At 44.8% G+C, this 4,839-nt stretch overlaps 1 long non-coding RNA gene across 1 annotated transcript; it reads right to left on the bottom strand.

Annotated features, from left to right (window-relative positions):
* Positions 1–1,804: 1,804 nt before the first annotated feature.
* On the bottom strand, positions 1,805–4,521 carry LOC144217267 (uncharacterized). The gene is made up of 3 exons (XR_013330865.1): positions 4,117–4,521; positions 2,432–2,524; positions 1,805–1,936 (listed from the first exon to the last, which is right to left on the bottom strand). It is a non-coding gene; the product is annotated as an uncharacterized LOC144217267 (long non-coding RNA).
* Positions 4,522–4,839: the final 318 nt, after the last annotated feature.

Genomic DNA, 4,839 nt, shown 5'->3' with positions numbered 1-4,839 from the left:
GTCCGCCAGCCGCTTTGGGCGCGCGGCAGGCCGCCTCCAAATGAGCTGCTGCGGGAAGCTCCGCTTTCAGGGACAGAGGTCTCTTCAAGTGTCTGCGTTGGCAGCCATCATAGCAGCTACCATCATCTCCTTCCAAGAATGCCGCTGCCTTCTCATTGGTCCCCACGTGCCCTGGTCCCCACCAGCATCAACTGTCACCCTGTCGCGTTCTGATCCATCGCCCGCCACGCTTCCACCACCGACACACACTGTCCCCTTTGTTTGGAAGCACATCTCAGTATCATATTATTTTACCTATAAACACTAAAGTTCACATTTCTGAAGATGACTCTTGAAACACAGTGACATACCTGTATTCATTTAAAAAAAAAAAAGTCTTGGGGCGCCTGGATGGCTCAGTCAGTAAAGATGCGACTCTGGATCTCCTGGCCTCAAGCTCAAGCCCCACGTTGGGCATAGAACCTACTCTAAGACACGAATAAGTCCTAATATTATTAAAAATCAAGTGAATTGGGGGCGCCTGGGTGGCTTAGTCGGTTGAGCGTCCGACTTTCGCTTAGGTCATGATCTCGCGGTTCGTGGGTTCGAGCCCCGCGTCGGGCTCTGTGCTGACTGCCAGCTCAGAGCCTGGAGCCTGTTTCAGAGTCTGTGACTCCCTCTCTCTGACCCTCCCCTGCTCACGCTGTCTCTCTCTCTCTCCTAGAAATAAATAAAACATTTAAAAAAATTATAAAAAAAAAATCAAGTGAATTGTTGAGATTTTCCTGCGTGAAGTAAATTTCTTTGCATGCTCCAGTTTGAGTCAGGATCCAAAAAAGTTCTACACTTTGAAGCTAATTGATATTACTCTGTTAATTCCCCCTGACCTTTCTTTAATTTCTTTTACTATGTTTCTTGGAAAAACTAGGTCTTTTGTCAATTTTCCTACAATCCAGATTTTGCTCATCCGCTGGGATGATACTTTAATGTTCTTCTGCTTTCCTGTGTTTCCTATAAACTGATGGCACACGAGGCTTGATCCCATTCAAGGTCAATTTTTTGGCAAAAAATATCTCGTAGGGGACTTGTGTTCTTCTATCAGAAGGCACGTGTCTGGATGTCTCTTTTCGTGGTGTAAGCACCTACTGATCATTTCCTAGATCTATTAATTTATTAGGAGTTGCAAAATAGTTATATTCTATAATCTGTAATTCCTTCATTTATAAATTGGATTATTCCTATAAAAAGAAATTTTCCGTCAACTATTGGGCTACCCTGGGGTGATGTTTGTTCCCTAGGATACTCCAAAGGTGACCAATGAGGTCTTTGTTTATTTAGTTGCTGTATACTAAATGCGGGCGGTGTCTAGTGAAAGATCATCTCTTACTTCCCATCAGAGAATCCAAACTAGGGAAGAACTCGAGTGCCATAAATACAGGGTGTCCCTCCGTGTTTACAAAATCCTCTTTGAACAGCAGAGAATTTATACTGAGGAAAACCTTAGGAATGCATTACATGTGAGAAAACCTTCCCGCAGTGCACTGAGTTTCTGCTATGTTTGAGTGCTCACACCAGGGAGAGACCTTATAAATGCAATAACTGCGGCTTCTGGGTGGCTCAGTCAGTTGAGCGACGGCCTTGATTTCTGCTCAGGTCATGAACCTAGGGTTGTGGGATCAGACCCTGCATCAGGCTCCACACTGAGCATGGAGCCTGCTTGGGATTTTCTCTCTCCCTCTGCCACTCTTCCCCTGTGCGCGCGCTCTCTCTCCCCTCTCATAAATAAATAAATACATAAATAAATAAATAATAACTGTGAGAAGCCTTAATCATACCTCTTCCTTTATTTCCATCAGGGGAGTCCTTTATGGGAGGAAAACCCTCTAGCCATCCTAAGCGTGGGACAGTTGTCAAAGTAAGTATCTTCTTAAAGATCAGCTCAGAGATGGTGCGGCCCCTGGAGAAACAGTATGGAGGTTCATCAGAAAATTAAAAATAGAAATGCCATAAGGCCCGTAATTTCACTACTGGGGATTTACGGAAAGAAAATGACAACACTAATTTAAAAAGGTCTATGCACCGCTATGTTTATTGCGGCATTATTTACAATAGCCAAGATACGGAAGCAGCCATTGAGAGAGGAATGGACGAAGAGCATGTGGTATGTGTACACAAGGGAATAGTACTCAACTGTAAAAAAGAATGCCATCTTGCCCTTTGCAATGACATAGATGGACCTAGAAGGTGTGCTAAGTGAAATAAGTCTAACAGAGAAAGACGAATACCAAATGATTTCACTCACACGTGGAATGTACGAAATGAACAAACAAACAAAAGCAGAAACAGACCCGTAAGTGCAGAGGATCGAGTGGTGGTTGCCAGAGGATGGTGGGCAAAATGGGTGAAGGGGAGAGGCAGTTCCAGGCTTCCAGTTGCGGAATGAATAACTCACGGGGATGGAAGGCACAGCGTCGGGGGTGCGGTCAATGGCATCGTAATAGCGTTGCACGTGACTGATGTTAGCTGCCCTCGTGGGGAGCACAGCCTAAGGGAGGAGTTGAATCACTAGGTCATAACCTGAAACTAATGAAACCTTCTGCGATCAAAGAATCCCACTAGAAAAAGATCTTCACCAACGTCAAAACTGTGAGGAAATCTTTTGACCTTCCTAAACAATCGGAAATTCGTAGTAAAGAAAAACCTGACGATTCTTTTTCCCTCTCACTCCAAGCTGCCATCTTTGGCTACACCTCCAGCAAAATGATAGCGTCCCCCCCACACACACCAGCCGAGAGGTTCACCCACACACTCTCAAGCTCTGTTTATAGCTGCCTCCCTCTTCCGTCTCAGCTGCCCGACTCTTATCGTAGATTTTTGTCTCCAGAAATATTTGGAGAGCAGTGCCAAAAGGAAATACACTCCATCTACTTCTCCAATTTGCTAATACTCGCCAGTCTACCAGTCAGTTAAATACATTGACCAAATGGCTTTGACCCCTTCGTGGGATTGCTCTTACTGAAATGCATTTGGCATCACGCACGCCCGGGGTAAGCATCCAGGCGGGCAAGAAGCAGCATCATAAGAAAGGATTGTCGTTTTTATTGAAACAATGTCGTTATGTGTGCTGTTTATTGGTGTCTTCTTTAAGACTCCCCAAAGAGACATTTCTGGGAAGCTTAGACCAGGAAAAGCTGTCCTCCTGAGCAACTGGTATGTTTCTAACTTAGACACCAGGCATCTGGTAACTGCCAACTCCCCAAATACTCAAGTAAATAACATCTTTTAAAGGAAATAACCAGAATACGTGATGTTCACGTTCCTGCCAGTTAATGTCATCACGTTAACGGGCTACAATTCATCTTAGAATAAGATTGTTTTGTCACCGATCACGAAACCTCCCAAAGGCTTTAAATGCGGTGGAGAAAATTGTTTGGTTTGAAGCATTTCCATTTATAAGAGATATTGATGCTTCCAAGTAGATGAGGAGGAAGAGGATTTATTTTTAGGAATTTTCCTCCCAACTTTTCCTTCTCTAACCTACTCCTATGATTTCGAGGATTTTTGCTTTTAGTTAATTGATAAGAAATTAAAGGTGATGAGGAGGTAAATGATAATGTAGAAATGCTGTTTGTAGTAAGGGAGAGAAATTTCTCAGGTAAAGAAAGAAATCGATCTCTGAAGATTAATTCACATCCATTGCTTATCATCATATAATATATGGTGGAAGGAACTTCTAAGATGGTACTGAGAGGCGCCTGGCTGGCTCAGTCGGTGGAGCATGCAACTCTCAGTCTCAGGGTTGTGAGTTCGAGCCCCACGTTGGGTGTAGAGATTACTTAATAAAATCTGTTTTAAAAAATAAAAGAAAGTGGGGTGCCTGGGTGGCTTAGTCGGTTAAGCGTCCGACTTTCGCTTAGGTCATGATCTCGCGGTTCGTGGGTTCGAGCCCCGCGTCGGGCTCTGTGCTGACTGCCAGCTCGGAGGAAGGATAACTCGGAAAGAAGGATAACCTTCTTTCCACCACTTCACAAAAAATCCGAAGCTGGGCCCTGTGGATGCCTCCCACCAGCGAACTTTTGCAAGGTAAATACCATTCATTGTAGTGTTTGCGTGTTTCCTAACCGTTTAACGTTTTACCTGATTCCTCCTGCCCATCTGTGCACATGCCAGTGACGAAGTTGCAGAGTGTGGTCCCCAACCCACGTTAGCGCGCGATGCTCTGCAGCGTGGGGAGTTTCAGGGTCACAGGGCGCTGTGGCAGGTGGCACTTACAAAGCTCATGGGCTTTGTTTTGCTGGGTTGAAACGCAGGCAAAGACTTGAATAGCATTAAACCTCTATAACACAATAAAGCTAATGGGCGTTATTCTATCTTAGAGACTAATTGCTTCAGGAACCACTCATTTTCACAATAGGATCAGCATGTGGAAGTCCCAGGGGAACAAACTGCCTGAAGGTGTGGCCCGGGACTGTCCCAGACTTTCCTGAAGCTTCCCCTTTCTCCTGGAAACAGATTTCACCGTGTGGAGTCACGCACTGCAGTTTGGCCTGGAAGAAGAGAAACCAAGAAGACAGAGATTAAAAGGGCATTTTCCAACTGAAAGCAGTGATTCATACGCAACCAGCAAAGGCAAAGCCATTGCATTAGTCAAATGTTTAGAGAAGTGGTCGTAAGACTGTTTTGAACAGACATGTCTATCCGTCAAAATAATTCCTGAGCACCCACCTTCCATATGTATATATATATATATAGGCTCTATTACATGATACACTCATGCACTCACACCCGCTTCTGCCCTTCGACTCGCAGGAGGAATCTAGAATGTGCACAGTGCTGGGGCGCCTGGGTGGCTCAGTCGGT

The sequence above is a fragment of the Crocuta crocuta genome, unplaced genomic scaffold (assembly GCF_008692635.1).
Source record: "Crocuta crocuta isolate KB4526 unplaced genomic scaffold, BGI_CrCroc_1.0 scaffold139, whole genome shotgun sequence".
Classification (NCBI taxonomy): domain Eukaryota; kingdom Metazoa; phylum Chordata; class Mammalia; order Carnivora; family Hyaenidae; genus Crocuta; species Crocuta crocuta.
This window is presented reverse-complemented; position numbering and strand designations above follow the sequence as displayed.